This window comes from Chiloscyllium punctatum, chromosome 16 (assembly GCF_047496795.1).
Source record: "Chiloscyllium punctatum isolate Juve2018m chromosome 16, sChiPun1.3, whole genome shotgun sequence".
NCBI classification, from domain to species: Eukaryota; Metazoa; Chordata; class Chondrichthyes; order Orectolobiformes; family Hemiscylliidae; genus Chiloscyllium; species Chiloscyllium punctatum.
The window spans coordinates 1,690,262-1,709,384 of record NC_092754.1 but is presented as its reverse complement, the minus strand read 5'-3'; the positions used below and the strand labels follow the sequence as shown (position 1 = coordinate 1,709,384).

Here is a 19,123-nt window from a genome sequence, read left to right as displayed (position 1 = left end):
TGGAGTTTGGAGCTTGTTCTGAGTTTGTTGAATGGAGTAAGTCTCAAGAGTAACCTCGTTGTATCTTCAACATAATCAGCTCATCTTTTCACTTCATGCTGGCACTCAGCTTGAAGGTGAGGGCATACTGCATGGACAGAGATGTCATCTTTCAGATGAGATGGTAAACTGAGACCAGCTAGGCCTGTACCTTTAGGGAAGTTAAATGACACCATGATGTGTGGCATCCTTGTTTACAGGTACCTTGTTTGCTTTCAGTCACTCCCTCTGTATCACTGTGTCAGTGTAGTGACTTCAGTCAGCCAGCTATGTGTGTGTAATGTACAGTAACACCAGTAAGCTCACAAGGCAGACCATGTATAATATTGTAGCCTTGTAAATTGTGTAAATAAACTTCCAGACATCTGACTCAATGAGAATCTGTGGAATATGTTACATAAGCAAACATATGGAAAATCATGGCCAGGGAAGAGGGATTGGGATGGGATTCAAAATCTTTGTGATGGGGCAGCAGACTGTACACCAGCTGATGGTGGAACAATTCAAATTGAGAATGTGCAGGAGGCTGGAACGTTCAGACCATTAAACCATTGTAGGGCTAAAGAAGATTGGAATGTGTTTTCAGGTGCCAGTACACATTGGGGTATCTCAGTTGGCTGGCATCATTTACAATGCAGAGTGATGCCAACAGTGTGTGTTCCATTCCTACACTGACTGAGATTACTATAAAGGACACTCCTTCCCAACCTTCTTCCCCTGCCTGAGGCATGCTGACCCTTAGGTTAGACCACTCTTGGTGGTCTCTCTCTCTAATGAGAGAACAGATCAGTGGGATATTGGTGCCATTGACCTTTTCCAAGCTGTGGTCAGTGGAGCAGACAGTAATCAACCTTCTCTCCTGGGTTTCAGTTGCTTTGGGAACCTCACTACAAGAATAGCGCTTCACTCAGAGAGTTTGAACTAACCAGGGCCACTTTCCCAACTATGTGCAGAGGCTTCCCCACATTAACTTGGTCAGAGACAAAAAAAAACGGCAGATGCTGGAGGTGGACAGGCAGGAGACTGGAAGAACACAGCAAGGCAGGCAGCGTCGGGAGGTGGAGAAGTTAATGTTTCGGGTGTAACCCTTCCTCAGGACTGGTTCCCCACATTCACTGAGTCTGACCTAAATAAACTGCAGGAAACATATATGGTCTTTATTTTTTTGCCCTGACTCCTAGCGATAAATGAACAAACAGCTGAACAGTAAACCTCAACTTGTGAACACTTCCAAAACTAACACCTTTGGACCGTTATGGGAAAGGTTATAGAGATGAATTCTGAGGAAGGGTCACTGCACCCGAGTTAGAACATAGAACATAGAAAAGTACAGCACAGAACAGGCCCTTTGGCCCACGGTTGTGCCGAGGTTTAATCTAATGTGAAATATAGTAACTTAACCTACGCACCCCTCAACTCACTGTTCTCCATGTGCACGTCCAGCAGTCACTTAAATGTGCGAATGACTCTGTTCAACTCTGTTAACTCGGCTGTTAACTCTGATTTCTCTCCAAAGATGCTGCCAGACCTGCTGAGCTTTTCCAGCAATTTCTGCTGCCAGCATCCGCAGTTCTTTCAGTTTTTATGAAAGGGATGAGTGTTTGGGGTTTACCTTTTCTGCATTTCAAAGTAAATGATTGCACCTTTTGGGGTTGATCTGAAACAGCTGATTTCACTCATTTACAGTCTCTTTACCCCCCTCCTGGTCAGTCGGCCCGAATCCCAGGACATTCCAGGAGCAGTTTGGAGCCGGATCCAGGTGAATTTCTGACTGTCCTCCCGCTGTGTTCCTTCTTTAATGAGAATGTTATTGAGCACTTCATTGGCAGAAGGAGTTTCTTTTCGAATGGGCAATGACAGATCCACTCAGCTGAGTCCTGTAACCCTCTGGATTGTGTGATTGTTTTCCATGTATCAGCAGATGTAATTGCTCCGAGTTTATTGTGGATTGTGGTACACAGTTCCGTTTTCAAATGTGACATTTCGCTCTGAATGCAGCGTGTGGGCAACAGCAAGTCATGTGATAGAGGCAGTGTTTTTTTTACTGAGGGAGAATAAAACACCTTCTCGGCACGTTCCCGGAGCTGCATCTCAGCCCCAGTGCAGTGGGATCGCAGTTACTTCCCCAGCCTGGCGTCAGACTCCAGCAGCAACACTCCACAAGGTAAATGCTCCCACTCTGCTGCTGCTGCTTTTTAACCCCGGTACTTGTGAGGTTGCATTGCCTTCCAGTTGTCTTTCCAACAGTAGAAATGATCCCCTTAATGTGAAGATGCAAGCAGGGGAAGCAGTCTCACAAGTAAGTAATCCTGAATCATTCTCTCCGCCCGCATTTATTTTTGAGAGATTTCCATGTCACTTCCATCTATCTCACACTCTGGGTGATAATGGACAATAATGCAGCAAATGGTGGCAAATCTGTAAGGCATTGAGCTGGGGCTGGTGTTTTGATAGCAAGTTTGTGAATCTCTGGTTTACATGAGACACTGGTGAGGACACAGGAATTTATTCGCAATGATAGCGGGATAGTGTGTAGCAGTGAGCAGCGGACGTACGGGGCTCTGTCATTTCGAGATGGAAGTTACTCGATGCTTTTTGACTTGATGTTTTAATTGGATAAACACTGTCGTGGCTGGAGAGTCTCCTCTGAATTTAATTGCATTTGTCTCAGCCTGAACAGAGATCAGCACGTCTCTGGCTCAGTTGTAGATATTGTAGACAGTTGTACATTCATTCTGACACTGCTCTGGAGCTGGTGGGACACAGGGGACCCCTATCTGTGTGTCATGGAGTGGTGGGGGTCCTTTCTGTTAAGTCTGGGTGATATCTTTCACTAGGTTTGGATGGATGGCGAGCATCACAGTAAATCCTGGTCCTATCACAGTCTCCATTAGCTGCTCCTCAGACTGGTTTTCCAGTTGTGGTCCATGGCTATGAGGCAGGAGGCCAGCAGTCCCCAGGGTAACTTGCCTCTCTACTCTGAGGTTACTTCGAGCATATGTTTTACTGCCCCAGCTGACTCCGGAATCCAGTCTGGAACCTCCCAGGAATGTGTGGGGCTAGGGGCACTTGCTCAGTATTATCATTCTCTTGCTGAATTGCTTGCTGATTGCAGCTCAGTGCACCCTCCATGGTAAAATCGCTCAATGGAAATGTTGTTCAAGCAGAATTTTCTAACACAAACATTGATAAGTAATGAGTCGTGAAGTTACCTAACTCCTTCTGTGTTGATTCAGTTAAAACTGGCCTTTAAAATATGCTAAAATTCTTGCGATGGGAATATTTTGAAAATATTAGGTCAAGGTAGTCACTAAAGAAAGGGTTCCGAAATGTAACAGTAATAAGTTGATTAAGTTGTGAAATAAACTTAATTCAGATGAACACATTCAAACCCAATGATTATTTTAATGACTAATTCTTCACGACTCTATTACATGTAATTGATCAGGTCATTCGATACAGGCTTTTGATGTACTGCCAGATACATATTGTGTCAAAGTCTAAAGCATCTAATGCTTTGGGAGATTGATGATAAGAATTAAATTTAACCCTGGTTGGACACACTGTCTTTTTTTACAGAAAGACAAGAGTTAATATTCAGGTCACTTCTTTGTCAGTAACAGAGCTCTGTGTCTTTTTTGAGTTTTTATGAGTAATATTATTTTGTCAGGCATTCCTAGCAGCTTTGATAATTCAGAGATGATTTTTATAGTTGATCAAATAACCAAATGCTAAAGATGTGCACAACTGTCTCTGGGAAATGAAAATATTTAACTCTAATCAAGGTCAATGCTCTGAGGATTATCCTTTTATTTAAGCAGAAAGTTTGAGATTGTTTGCTTTAAAGTGCTGAATTGAATGTCAGGTCTGCGTCTGTGTAACACTGCTCTTACAGATTTCAGGGTGTGTCTCTCGTTCCTTGTTTAATTAGGATCTAATCTAGAAAGGGGTTCTTTTATCTCCTATTTTTGCAAGAAGGAAATCATTCCAATTGTCTGAAGTTCTCTTAGTATAGTATGTGATCTACAATTAATCACTTGATGATTGACAAAACAATGATGGATACAACCTTTTTTCTCTACAGAGATAGATTAAAATAATGTGATATTATCTCATTGCTCATACAAATCATTGAATTGTTAGTATTTTAAATACCAATTATTTATTTGTTGTCACTAGCATCTACTGTCAATTATGTGTGCTAAGTCTTTTACAGACAGAATGAAAAGGATAACAACAGATGATATGGGCGGAAAAGACCAAAATGGTAGTGCATTGTTTGAAAGGGTTGTTTTTGCAGCAGTGAAATGATGTAGAAACACATGATGGAACAAAATGAGAGATTAAAAATGTTTGGAAATAGAGTACAGAAAAAGCTTCAGGCATTGATGAAACAATAGCAGCACATTTAAATGCCGCTGGAGAAACTGAATTAAAAGTGGTAATAGAAATTGTGATTTAAATATCTACCAACGGATACATTCTAAATGACTCGATGCTCAGTATTTCTTAAGTTACTAAGAAACCCAAAGCAACTGAATGCAATAATTTTAAGACTTAATAAGCATGCTGGCTCAGTGGTTAGCACTGCTGCCTCTCAGTGCCAAGGACCTGGGTTTGATTTCAATCTCGAGTGACTGTCTGCATGGGTTTCCTTCGGGTGCTCCAGTTTCCTCCCACAATCCAAAGATGTGCAGGTTAGTTGACCTGGCCATGCTAAATTGTCCATAGTATTCAGGTGTGTGTAGGTTAGGTGCATGAGTCAGGGGAAATGTAAAGTAATAGGGTAGGGGAATGGGTCTGGGTGGGTTACTCTTCAGAGTGTTGGTGTTGGGATTCTATGAATCTCATTAAAGTGTGTCTGAAAAACAAATTAGAAAGAAATAATAATAAATTTGAGACAGAAATTGGTGAAATGCGGTCTGGGGCAAAACATTTTAGCCTAAAAACAATTTTTATAAATATCTGGAAGTGGACAAGATAATGAAGAAAAACACTGTCTGTGCTTAATGCACTAAGTTAATAGGTGTGATATTGAAACGTAACTTTGAGGGTAAAGAAGTGGACTTCATCAAGAGGCTAAACTGGGACCAAACAGCAAGCATCAGGTTCACAGAAGGCCAGCCAGACATGTTTGAAGTGAAGGGAGGAGTGTTCTGGAGAAATGCATTTGTATATGGATCTGGTTTATACTGTATCACTTGCTATAGTCATGGTCTCTGAGGTAACTGCTTTCGGCATTAAGGCATGGAGAGAGAATCCATTAACTGAGCATTTGGAACATGGTGAGATTCATGGATTGTGAGAGATGTAAGAGCCAGTTATCAAGGAAAATTGCAGGAATATTTGAAAATGCAGCCTACAGTTTTCGATTACTGAGTGAGTCAGTATGGCTTCAAACATTTCAGTCTCTACTGCTGTGGAGATGATTCATGATTTGAGATGGAATTAGAACTTTGTTCCATCTCCTTGGCAATATCAGGAAAGAGCCATAGAGTTAAATAAGGAACCTGAACAAATCAGAGTTGCAACTCCATTATCAATGTTATCAACTCTGGGGCTATGAACAATATCAGATGTATCACTGACATTATGTGAAGTGCATTAGGATTAAAGCCATCTCATCACAAAATCACATTCACTGAAGTGCTATGATGCTAAAGTAAGCCATTTGGCCCATCATATTTGCGCTGGCTCTCCAATTGAACATCATAACTTTGTGTCATTCTCCTCCCATTGCACATTGTTTCTATTCCATTCATCATCATGTGAACCCGTCTCCACCACACTTCCAAGGCACTGCATTCCAGACCTGACAGACCTGAACCACTCATTCTGTAAAAGTTTTTTTTCTCACATTATATTTGCTACTTTTGCAAATCACTTTAAATTTGTGTCCGCTCTTTTCTTTCTTTTTATGAGTGGAACTGTTTTTTCCTGTCTAGTCTACCCAGACATCGCCATGATTTGGAAAACTTCTATCTGATCTCCTCTTGGTCCTTCATCCATCCCAGGTAAACAGTCCCAATCCCTCGAACCTATTTTTATAACTGAAGTTCCTCATTCCAGCAACCATTCTTGTGAATGTCTTTTGTACTCACTAATGTGTTCTCATTCTTCCTATCATGTGGCACACTTACTTTTCTAAAATTCTTGGAAGGTTTCTAAATTCTTGGAAGAGCAGAGTCTGATTAGAACAAGTCAACATGGATTTAGTAAAGGGAGGTCATGCCTGACAAACCTGTTGGAATTTTTTGAAGAGGTGACAAGTAGGTTAGACCAGGGAAACCCAGTGGATGTGGTCTATCTAGACTTTCAAAAGGCCTTTGATAAGGTGCCACACGGGAGGCTGCTGAGCAAGGTGAGGGCCCATGGTGTTCGAGGTGAGCTGCTGGGATGGATTGAGGATTGGCTGTCTAACAGAAGGCAGAGAGTTGGGATAAAAGGTTCTTTTTCAGAATGGCAGCCGGTGACGAGCGGTGTCCCGCAGGGTTCGGTGCTGGGGCCACAGCTGTTCGCATTATATATTAATGATTTGGATGAGGGAACCGGGGGCATTCTAGCGAAGTTTGCCGATGATACGAAGTTAGGTGGACAGGCAGGTAGTACTGAGGAAGTGGGGAGGCTACAGAAGGATCTAGACAGGTTGGGAGAGTGGTCCAGGAAATGGCTGATGGAATTTAACGTGAGCAAGTGCGAGGTCTTGCACTTTGGCAAAAAGAATAAAAGCATGGACTACTTTCTAAATGGTGAGAAAATTAATAAAGCCAAAGCACAAAGGGATCTGGGAGTGCTAGTCGAGGATTCTCTAAAGGTCAACATGCAGGTTGAGTCTGTGATTAAGAAAGCGAATGCAATGTTGTCTCTTATCTCAAGAGGGTTGGAATATAAAAGCAGAGATGTACTACTGAGACTTTATAAAGCTCTGGTTAGGCCCCATTTGGAGTACTGTGTCCAGTTTTGGTCCCCACACCTCAGGAAGGACATACTGGCACTGGAACGTGTCCAGCGGAGATTCACACGGATGATCCCTGGAATGACAGGTCTAGCATATGAGGAACGGCTGAGGATACTAGGATTGTATTCGTTGGAGTTTAGAAGATTAAGGGGAGATCTAATAGAGACGTACAAAATAATACATAGCTTTGAAAAGGTGGATGCTAGGAAATTGTTTCTGTTAGGCGAGGAGACTAGGACCCGTGGACACAGCCTTAGAATTAGAGGGGGTCATTTCAGAACAGAAATGCGGAGACATTTCTTCAGCCAGAGAGTGGTGGGCCTGTGGAATTCATTGCCACGGAGTGCAGTGGAAGCCGGGACGCTAAATGTCTTCAAGGCCGAGATTGATAGGTTCTTGTTGTCTAGAGGAATTAAGGGCTACGGGGAGAATGCTGGTAAGTGGAGCTGAAATGCGCATCAGCCATGATTGAATGGCGGAGTGGACTTGATGGGCCGAATGGCCTTACTTCCACTCCTATGTCTTATAGTCTTATGGTCTTATGGTCTTTTACACAATACTCCAGCTGAAATCTAAGTGTCTTATACAAGTTCAACATTACTTCCTTGCATTACAACAGTTCCTGATGCTTCACACCAGTTTCAGAATTTTCGGTTTGCAGGCTCCAGCCACCTCCTCTTTACCATGGATGTGCAATCCCTTTCCACGTCCATACCCCACCAGGATGGTCTCGGGGCTCTGTGCTTCTGCCTGGAACAAAGGCCTGAACCGTCCCACCCAGCTCTACCCTCCTCCACCTAGCTGAGCTCATTCTCACCTCCAACAATTTCTCTATTAACCCCTCTCATTTTCTTCAGGTCAGAGGGTCACCATGGGTAAACATGTGGGCCCCAGTTACGCTGTCTCTTTGTGGGGTATGTCGAACATTCCTTGTTCAAGTCCTATTTCAGCCCCCACCCACAACTCTTTCTCCAGTACATCAATTATATCATCAGAGCAGCTTCCATCTCTTGCCAAGAATTCAAAAAGTTCATCAATTTCACTTCCAATTTCCATCCTGCCCTCTCTTTCACTGGATGTATCTCTGACTCTTCCCTTCCTTTACTCACCATTTCTGAGATAGAAATATCCAAGATTCACCGACTCCCACAGTTACCTGGACTATACATCCTTGTGCCCTGTTTCCAGTAAAGACTCTATTCCATTCTCCTAGTTCCTCCGCTTCCATCGCATATGTTCTGATGATGCCAACTTTGACAGGGGAGCCTCCAAAATGCCCACCTTCTTCCTCAACCAAGGATTCCGATTCTGGGTCGGACCTATCTCCAGCACTTCTGCCTTCACTCCCTCCCTTCCCTCCCAAACAGTGATAGAGTCCCCCTTGTCCTTACCTACCATCACACCAGCATCCACACCCTGTAGATCATTAGCTGCTATTTCCACCACCTCCAATGACATGCCATCACCAGACACATATCCCCCTCCCCTCCCTTGTCCACCTTTGGCAGTGACCGTTATCTCCAGGATGCCCTGGCCTACTCTTCGTTCACTCCCAACACCCCCCTCCACAGTGCCACAGCACTTTCTCCTGTAACCACTGAAGGTGTAGCTGCCCATTCCCCCCCCTCTCTTCTCAGTGTCCTAGGGTCCAAACACACCATCTAAGAGAAGCAGCACTTTACCTGCACTTCTCACAATCTAGTCCACTGTATTCGCTGCTAGTAACAGGATAGGTCAGAGCTGAAAATATGTTGCTGGAAAAGCGCAGCAGGTCAGGCAGCATCCAAGGAGCAGGAGAATCGATGTTTCAGGCATGAGCCCTTCTTCAGGAATGAGGAGGGTTTGCCAAGCAGGCTAAGATAAAAGGTAGGGATCCCTTGAACTCAGCACCGCCTTCCTAACCTGCAATCTCTTCCAGACCTCTCTGCCCCCACCCCCACTCCGGCCTATCACCCTCACCTTGACCTCCTTCCACCTATCGCATTCCCAACGCCCCTCCCCCAAGTCCCTCCTCCCTACCTTTTATCATAGCCTGCTTGGCACAAATTCCTCATTCCTAAAGAAGGGCTCATGCCCGAAACGTCGATTCTCCTGTTCCTTGGATGCTGCCTGACCTGCTGCACTTTTCCAGCAACACATTTTCAGCTCTGATCTCGAGCATCTGCGGTCCTCACTTTCTCCTCCAGGATAGGTCAGAGTCAGCATGGATATATGAAGGGGAAATCATGCTTGACTAATCTGGAATTTTTTGAGGATGCACTCTGAAGATGGACACGGGAGACCCAGTGGATGTAGTGTACCTGGACTTTCAGAAAGCATTTGATAAAGCCCCACATAGGAGATTAGTGAGCAAAATTAGAGCGCATGGTATTGGGGGCAAAGTACTAACTTGGATTGAAAGTTGGTTGGCTGACAGGAAACAAAGAGTAGTGATAAACAGCTCCATTTTGGAATGGCAGGCAGTGACCAGTGGGATACCGCAGGGATCAGTACTAGGACCACAGCTTTTTACAATATATATTAATGATATAAAAAATGGGATTAGCAATAACATTAGCAAATTTGCTGATGATACTAAACTGGGTGACAGGGTGAAATGTGAGGAGGATGTTAGGAGATTACAGGGTGACCTGGACAGGTTAGTTGAGTGGTCAGATGCATGGCAGATGCAGTTTAATGTGGATAAATGTCTGGTTATCCACTTTGGTGGCAAGAACAGGAAGGCAGATTACTACCTAAATGGAGTCAAGTTAGGTAAAGGGGCTGTACAGGGAGATCTGGGTGTTCTTGTACACCAGTCAATGAAGGTAAGCATGCAGGTACAGCAGGTAGTGAAGAAGGCTAATAGCATGCTGGCCTTCATAACAAGAGGGATTGAGTATAGAAGCAAAGAGGTTCTTCTGCAGCTGTACAGGGCCCTGGTGAGACCACACCTGGAGTACTGTGTGCAGTCTATAATGTGGTCTCCTCTACCTTGAGGAAACAAAACGTAGATTGGGTGACTGCTTCACAGAACACCTACATTCTGTCCACAGAAAAGACCCTGAGCTTCCAGGTCCCTGCCATTCTAACACACCACCCCGTTCCCAGGCCAACATTTCTGTCTCAGCCCTGCTGCAGGGCACCAGTGAAGCTCAGTGCAAGCTGGAAGAACAGAACCCCATTTTCCATGTGGGGACCCTGCAGCCCTCCGGACTCAACATTGAGTTTGATAATTATAGGGTTTGAGCTTCCCCCATGTCCTAGCTTTCTACCCTACACACCAGGCCTTGTTATCACATAGTCTGCCATTACACACTACCTATTGTTAGTCACTAACAGTCCCCATTAGCAGCTATTCACCCTCCTAGCCAGATCCTTAGCCACTCCTTTGTCTGTCCAACTGTTATCTCTCTCTGGGCTCTATCCCCACCTATTATTTACTCCTTACTCCCCCCCACTCCCCCGCCCTCTCTTCTGTATAAAAAACAACATTTTCCCAGCTACCATCAGCTCTGAGGAAGGGTCACTGGACCCGAAATGTTAACTCTGATTTCTCTCCACAGATGCTGCCAGACATGCTGAGCTTTTCCAGCAATTTCTGTTTTTATTTCTGATTTACAGCATCTGCAGATTTTTTGGTTGTGTGCTTGCTCTTGTACTCTATGCTCTATCAGTAAAGCCCAGGATACAGTATACTTTATTAATTATTTTCTCCACCTGTTTTGCCACCTTCAATGATCAGTGCACTTATACGCCCAGCTGCTTCTGCCCTTGCATCCCTGAAGTATTGAACCCTCTATTTTACATTGTCAGTTCATGTTCTTCCTCCCAAATACATCACCTCACACATCTCTGCATTGTACCTTATCTGTCACCTGTTTGCCCACTCCACCAACCTGTCTATGTCCTTTTGGAGTTCGACAATGTCCTCCTCACAATTTACAATTCACCCAAGTTTCATGTAATTTTGCAATCTTTGAAATTGTCCCCAAGATCTAGATATTTCCCTCCCCACCCCCATCTGCATTTCAGAGAGATCATTCCCTCTGTGACTCCCTTCTCAAGTCCTACCTGTCCATCTTCCTTCCCACTTATCCGCTCCACCCTCTTCTCTGACCTATTACCATCACCCCTCACCTCCATCTACCTATTGCAATCCCAGCTACCTTCACCCCCAGGCCTACCCCCTCCCATTTATCTCTCAGACTCCTTGGCCCACAAGCCTCATTCCTGATGAAGGGTTTATGTCTGAAACATTGATTCTCCTGCTCCTCAGATGCTGCCTGACCTGCTGTGCTTTTCCAGCACCACACTCTTCGACTTGGACTTCCTCCACAATCAGTCCTGACTGCACTGTTTATAAGTTGCATCTCCTTATTCATTTTAACAGATTTTGTAATGAGTCTAAATAAAAGAATGAGAATGTTCAACCATACATTTCCATGTCACTGGACCAAAACAACCTTCGAATTAAATGACCGGCTTTGTTTTCATTAGTTTTGCACTTTTTGTCTGTGAATTCTGTAACAATGTGCAAATGCTGAATTCCTTTTGTACAGCAGTGCAACAATACATCCAGAAGAAGACACATTACCTGTGATAAATAATGGTTGGAATAATGTTAGATCATCCGGGCACTAATTTTTTTTAATAACTTGCATGCAAACAGTACCAATAGGTAACCTTTGACCCAATCAAAACAGCAAAGTGCCTAATTATGGCATTTGGATGCTCACTGTGGTATATATTGCATGCATTATTAATGTTTTTAAAATTCCCTACTCAATTTTCATGACATGTGACAGTGAGGAATGCATTGACTGGACTGCATTACCTGTCATATAACACCAGATACTACAATCAAGCTTCAACAAGCTGGTGAAAAATCAATGGAATTTCTAAAGTTCACTCATGTTTCTGGTACTATCCTTTGCTAAGTTAAAGAAATAAACCTTGAGCTGTTTCTGATGCACATGAGGTAGTGAAGTGACAAAACAAAACAGATCTTAAATACCAGCAAATGAATTAAAGAAAACATCCTTAACTCCAGTGTCAGGTGTACAAGAATGAGATTTGAAAGGCATTTTGCAATGGAATCAATTTCTGTTTCTGTGGTTTTCTTTACCACAGAGGGATGTCAAGGCTGGCTCATTGAGTATATTTGAGGTGCTGAGAGACCACTTTTATTCAGTAAAGGAATCAAGGATTATGTAGATAAGATAAGAAAGTGGCGATGAAGGTTATCAGGTCAAACAGATTTCCCAGAATGGTAGAAGAGACTTGATGGGCTGAATGGCCTACATCTCCTAAATCTTATAGTCTTCTGATTTATTAAGTTGTTTTTTATTATTGAGTGTTCTCCTCATCCAGCATTGGCAATGGTGTCGAATATATGGGGCCAAATTGAACTAACCTGTCACAACCAGAGTGAAAAGAAGGGAATCAGTAAGGTGTCTTATGTTCGTACTTCCAAAAGGTATTCAATAAGGTACCTCACAAAACATTATGTCATAAGAGCCCACGGGGTTCGAGGTAGTACACTGACATGGATGGAGAATTGGCTCATGGTCAGGAAACAGTGAATTATGATAATGGGGTACTTTCTCAGGTTGGCCACCTGTAACCAGCAGGTTTCCACAGGGATCAGTGTTGGGGCAGAGACTGTTTGTGTATGACCTGAATGAAGGAAGAAAGTATACTATAGCCAGATTTACGGACGACACACAAATAGGTGGAAAGGCACCTTCCAAGACAGTTTACAGAGAGATATTGATCAGTTAACTGAGTGGGCAAAAACCTGGCAAATGGGGTATAATATGGGAAAATGTGAGATTGTTAATTTTGAAAGGAGAACAAAAGAACAGTATTATTTAAATAGAGAAAAGCTGCAACACAAAGGGACCTGGGGGGATACTTGTGCATGAAACACAGAAAGCTAACACACAAGTACACCAGGTAATCAGGAAGGCTAATGGAATGTTAGCCCTTATTTCATATGAGTTGGAGTATAAGAGTAGGGAGGTCTTATTACAACTGTACAAGGGGCTGGTCAGATCACATCTGGAGCACTGACAGTAGTTTTAGAGTCATAGAGTCATAGAGATGTACAGCACAGAAACAGACCCTTCTTGTTCCCTTATTTAAGGAAAGATATCATTTCTTTGGCGACAGCTCAGAGAAGATTCACTGGGAATGACTCTTTATAAAAGACAATCCTCCATGAATAAAAACTATATCAGTTGGGACTATATTCACTGGAGTTGAAAAGGATGAGAGGTGATTTCATTGAAACATTGGCTTCTTCAGGGGCTTGACATTAAATGCTGAGAGGCTGCTTCCCCTCATGGGCAAGGCCAGGAACAGAGGGTATTGTTTAAGAATAAAGGGATGCCAATTTAAAATTAAGATGAGGAGGACTTTCTTCTGAGGGTCGAGAGTCTTTGGAACTCCTTGCTACAGAGAGCTGTGGGAGCAGAGTCCTTGTGTACATTTATGGCTGAGATAGATTCTTGATCAGTCAGGGAATCGTGGGTTACAGGGAAAGGGTGGGAAAGTAGAACATGAGGAATGTTGGATCTGCCAGGACCCAATGAAAGGCAAATCAGGCTCAAAAGCCTGGACTGTGTCCTCCTGCTCTTACTTATGGTCATACCTTTGAAATGATTCATCTCAGCATGCAGGTATTTGTAGTGGCACATGATGTGGCTTTTATTTTGAGGTCAAAATGTAGTTTTCTAAACAATGTTTGAGAAAAGAATATTACATCCAAAGATAGCCTGGCTGTTTATCCTTTTTGCTTCTAACCTCTTCCCTTCAGAAACTCTCTTCAGTTTGTCTTTCTTGTTCCAATGATGTGGAGATGCCAGTGTTGGACGGGGTTGGACAAGAGCCGAAGTCAGACGACACCAGGTTATAGTCCAACAGGTTTATTTGAAATCAGAAGTTTTCAGAGCATTGCCCCTTTGCCAGGGGGTGAAGGAAGCTTGTGATTGCAAATAAACCTGTTGGACTATAACCTGGTGTCTCTTGTTCCAGGTTACTTTTGCATGTTTAGAAATTTGTACTTTTTCAAAACTGGTTGTAGATGTTTCAGCTGATGTCTACTTCAATATGAAAAAAATTTCAGTTCTTCTATTGATATGCTGCAGTTTGGAGTTAAATTGTGTGATGACAATGACTGAGGTCTGTAAGAAGCTGAGAAATTTACCAGGTGAAGGAAGACAATTTGAAAAAGTTGATTGGACTCTGTACGCATTGTTAATTTAGTTGAATGGAAGAATTGGACTATAATAAATTAGCACTTCACACGTGCACATTCTGATAGATCTAATTTCTGTAAAGGATTTGAGACAACAGTAACTTGGGTGATGTCCACTTTCCAGGTCTGTGTTCCTCTCTAGTGTCGAATGGTGGATTTCAAGCTTCTCTGTATGTAATAAGTATGAGTCTGAACTCATCACTTATTAGACTTGCATCTACAGCACAAACTCTCTCTAATTTTGTTTCAGTTAGTTGCAATGTCCTGATGTGGAACATGTGACTGTGGTTTTATCGAGGAATTCTGCACAAGTTATGGCATTGCCAGGAGAGCTTTTATCTGTGTCTAGCCTTCTGACCTGATGCTGGGTGTGTGAAATAGTCTATATTCACTCACCTCCTAAAATTTGTACTCTTGATTCATCAAGAAGTTCTTGATCTGCCAATCAGATTTACAAATTTTAATGTGGAATCAACAATTAATGCATATCACTTCAAGTAAACCCTAAAACTGTCTTATGGCAGTCTAGAAAATAATCACTAAAGACTCTTACAAGAAAGTCCTTTAGGAATTATATAACTATATTCTGTGATCTTTTTTCATTAGAAACAGCATGCGTTAAGTTATTGTGGTTGTGTTCATGAATTGATAATCTAGAATTACCTGGCAATTCCCTCCATGGTAGTGGAGACATTTCAATTCAGTTAATTAGGTAAATCACATGCAAAATTATTAATGTCAGTGAGCTGTACAAAACAAAGTGGTCATTAACACAATCTCTTCCCATGTGACAATGCCCTCTGTATGTTCTGTGATGCCAGTCATTATCAATTTGTGACAGGGGTAGTTTACTGCCACCACCCTCTTTCCTTACATGGGTCGAAGGTTTAGAGTGAGAGAGGAACAACCACAGTTTTTCTAAGGAAGGGTAACTCAACCCAAAACGTTAACTCTGATTTCTGTCCACAGATGCTGCCTGACCTGCTGAGCTTTTCCAGCAACTTCTGTTTCTGTTTGATTTACAGCATCTGCAGTTCTTTCAGTTTTTGAGAGGAACAGTCACTTTGTGGGTTTTAACCAGAAGAGATTCTGTCCAAACAAAGATGTGCAATGACAACATTTAAAAAGCATGTGGATAAGGGCATGAATAGGAAAGGTTTGGAGAGATATGGGCCAAGAGCGGGTAGGTGGGACTCGTTTAGTTCGGGATTAATGTCGGCATGGACTGGTTGGACCAAAGGGCGTATTTCTGTGCTGTATGACTCTGACATTATGTAGTTTAATGCATGAGAGCATCAGGGACAGTTTACACAGGTTTTTGCAAAGCGTTTGTGGTGCAGTAATAATGTCCCTGCGTCTGCACAAGGAGGTCCGGGTTAAAGTCCCACTTGTACCAAAGGTGTTTCATAGCCTACCTGAGCGGGCTGATGAAAAGTATCTCTGTTAGTCTGTAACTTGTTGTTGCTAAGACATTTTGGGAGACATTGGCCTTCACTCAATAAGATTCCAAAAACTTCTTCCTCTCCCCACCCAACTCTGAATGACATAGAGTCATAGATAGAGTCATAGAGATGTACAGCACAGAAACAGACCCTTCGGTCCAACCCATCCATGCTGACCCGATATCCCAACCCAATCTAGTCCCACCTGCCAGCACCCAGCCCATACCCCTCTATACCCTTCCTATTCATATATCCATCCAAATGCCTTTTAAATGTTGCAATTGTACCAGCCTCCACCACTTCCTCTGGCAGTTCATTCCATACACGTACCACCCTTTGCGTGAAAAAGTTGCCCCTTAGGTCTCTTTTATATCTTTCCCCTCTCACCCTAAACCTATGCCCTCTAGTTCTGGAATCCCTGACCCCAGGGAAAAGACTTTGTCTATTTATCCTATCCATTCCCCTCATAATTTTGTAAACCTCTATAGGGTCACCCCTCAGCCTCCGACGCTCCAGGGAAAATAGCCCCAGCCTGTTCAGCCTCTCCCTATAGCTCAGATCCTCCAGCCCTGGCAACATCCTTGTAGATCGTTTCTAAACCCTTTCAAGTTTCACAACATCTTTCCGACAGGAAGGAGACCACATCATCAGGTTGGGTGGATTTAATGCAGCTTTTGACATTAACCCTTTCAGAACCATTACCTTATACATCCCAGGGACCAGCCCTTGTGAACCTTTGCTTCACTTCTTTGAATGCAACTGTATCTTTTTGTGGGTAAGGAGACCACAACAGCACACAATGATCCAGGTGTGTCCTTATCAAGTCCTATGCAACTGCAGTAAGACTTCTCCACTCTTCAGCTCAAATCCCTCTGTAACAAACCCGAGCAAGCCAAGTGACTTCCTTATTCTATGCTACACATTCACATTAACAAAGACATCTAGATATACCTGAATGCCAGTGATACCCCCTCCATCAGAAGGTTGAATGTGAGAAGGGGCACTGATTATTGACCATGGTTGAGTTCCATTTCTGCTTCTTAAGACAGTATCAGGAATAAAAGAATGACTAAAGTAAGATTCGGGCCAATCAAGGATAGAAGTGGGAAGTTGTGCGTGGAGTTGAGGAAATGGAGAAGTGCTAAATGAATACTTTTTTGTCAGTATTCACACTGGAAAAAGACAATGTTGAGGAAAACACTGAGATACAGGTTACTAGACTAAACTGGATTGATGTTCGCAAGGAGGAGGTGTTAGCAATTCTAGAAAGTGTAAAAACAGATGATCCTGGGCAAGATGGGATTTATCCTAGAATTCTCTAGGAAATCAGGGAGGAGATTGCAGAGCCTTTGGCTTTGAACTTTATATCATCACTGTCTACAGGAATCGTGCCAGAAGACTGGGAGGATAGCAAATGTTGTTCCTGAGTTCAAGAAGGGAAGTAGGGACAACCCTGGTAATTATAGACCTGTGAGCCTTACTTCAGTTGTGGATAAAGTGTTGGAAAAGGTGATAAGAGACTGGATTTATAATCATCCAGAGTGGAATAAGTTGATTAGGGATAGTCAACATGGTTTTGTGAAGGGTAGGATGGTGACCAAACAGGTGGATGAGTGTAAAGCGGTTGATGTGGTGTATATAGATTTCAGTAAGACATTTGATAAGGTTCCCACAGTAGGCTATTGCACAAAACATGGACGCATGGGATTGAGGGGGATTACATGGTTTGGATTAGAAAGTTGGCTAGCTGAAAGAAGATATAGAGTGGTGTTTGATGGGAAATGTTCATCCTGGAGTTCAGTTACTAGTGGTGTCCCGCAAGGATATGTTTAGGGACCACTGCTGTTTGTCATTTTTATAAATGACCTAGATGAGGCGTAGAAGGATGGGTTAGTAAATTTGCAGATAACACTAAGGTCGGTAGTGTTGTGGATAGTGCAGAAGGACGTTATAGTTACAGTGCTGGGCTGAGATGTTGCAAATGGAGGTTAATGGGAAAAGTGTGAGGTGATTTACTTTGGAAGGAGTAACAGGAATGCAGAGTACTGAACTGATGGTAAGATTCTTGGTAGTGTAGATCAGCAGAGAGATCTCGGTGTCCATACCACTCTGGTTGATAGGGTTATTAAGAAGGCATGCGGTGTGTTAGTTTTTATTAGTAGAGGGATTGAGTTTTGGAACCACGAGATCATGCTGCAGCTGTATGCGGCCGGTGCAGCTGCACTTGGAGTATTGCATGCAGTCTGGTCACCGCATAATAGGAAGAATATGGAAGCTTTAGAAAGGGTTCAGAGGAGATTTACCAGGATGTTGCCTAAAATGGAGGGAAGGTCTTATGAGGAAAGTCTGAGGAACTTGAGGCTGTTTTTGTTAGAGAGAAGAAGGTTGAGAGGTGAGTTAATTGAGACATATAAGATAATCAGAGGATTAGATGGAGTGGTCAGTGAGAGCCTTTTTCTTTGGATAGCATGAGGGGACATGGCTTTAAATTGAGGAGTGATAGACATAGGACAGATGTCAGAGGTAGTTTCTTTACTCAGAGTAGTAGGGGCGTGGAACCCACTGCCTGCAACAGTAATAGACTCGCCATCTTAAGGGCATTTAAATGGTCATTGGATAAACTAAGGATAAAAGTTTAATAGGGTAGGATAGGGCTTCAGATTGGTTTCACAGGGTCAGTGCAACATCGAGGGCTGAAAGGCCTGTACTGCGCTGTAATGTTCTATGTTCTAAAACAGTCCAAATCCATATGAAGCAACATGATGACAATGTTCATTCTTGTGCTGATAAGGGGCAAGTAATATTGGCACCAGCCAAGTTCCAGGTAATGACCATCTCAAACTTGAGGGAATCTACCCACCACTTCGAAATGTAACAGTCCGTCTATCACTGAATTCTTGGCAATCACGAACCTGGGAGTTACCATTGACAGAAACTGAACTGGACCAGCTGGAGAAATACAGTGCCTACAAGAGCAAGAGAGAGGCTGGGAATTCTCTGGTGAGTAATTCACTTCCTGACTCCCCAAAGTGTGTCCACCATGTTCTAGGCACAAGTCTGCAGTGTCATAGAGTCATAGAGATGTACAGCACAGAAACAGACCCTTTGATCCAACCCGTCCATGCCGACCAGATATCTCGACCCAATCTAGTCCCACCTGCCAGCACTTGGCCCATATCCCCCCAAACCCTTCCCATTCATGTACCAATCCAGATGCCTTTTAAATGTTGCAATTGTACCAGCCTCTACCACCTCTTCTGGCAGTTCATTCCATACACGTACCACCCTTTGCATGAAAAAGTTGCCTCTTAGGTCTCTTTTATATCTTTCCCCTCTCAACCTCAACCTATGCCCTCTAGTTGTGGACTCCCCCACTCCAGGGCAAAGACTTTGCCTATTTATCCTATCCATGCCCCTCATGATTTTATAAACTTCTATAAGGTC

The 19,123-nt window shown here is 43.1% G+C and overlaps 1 protein-coding gene across 8 annotated transcripts in view; it reads left to right on the top strand.

Annotated features, from left to right (window-relative positions):
- The first annotated feature begins 1,871 nt into the window (after positions 1-1,871).
- rap1gapa (RAP1 GTPase activating protein a) overlaps positions 1,872-19,123 on the top strand; it is a 558,062-nt gene continuing 540,810 nt past the window's right edge. For 4 of the 8 annotated variants that reach the window (XM_072585952.1, XM_072585944.1, XM_072585950.1 and 1 more), the window contains exon 1: positions 1,872-2,203. The gene's annotated coding sequence lies outside the window, so the exon portion shown is untranslated. The other 4 variants (XM_072585954.1, XM_072585943.1, XM_072585945.1 and 1 more) reach the window with 4 other exon arrangements.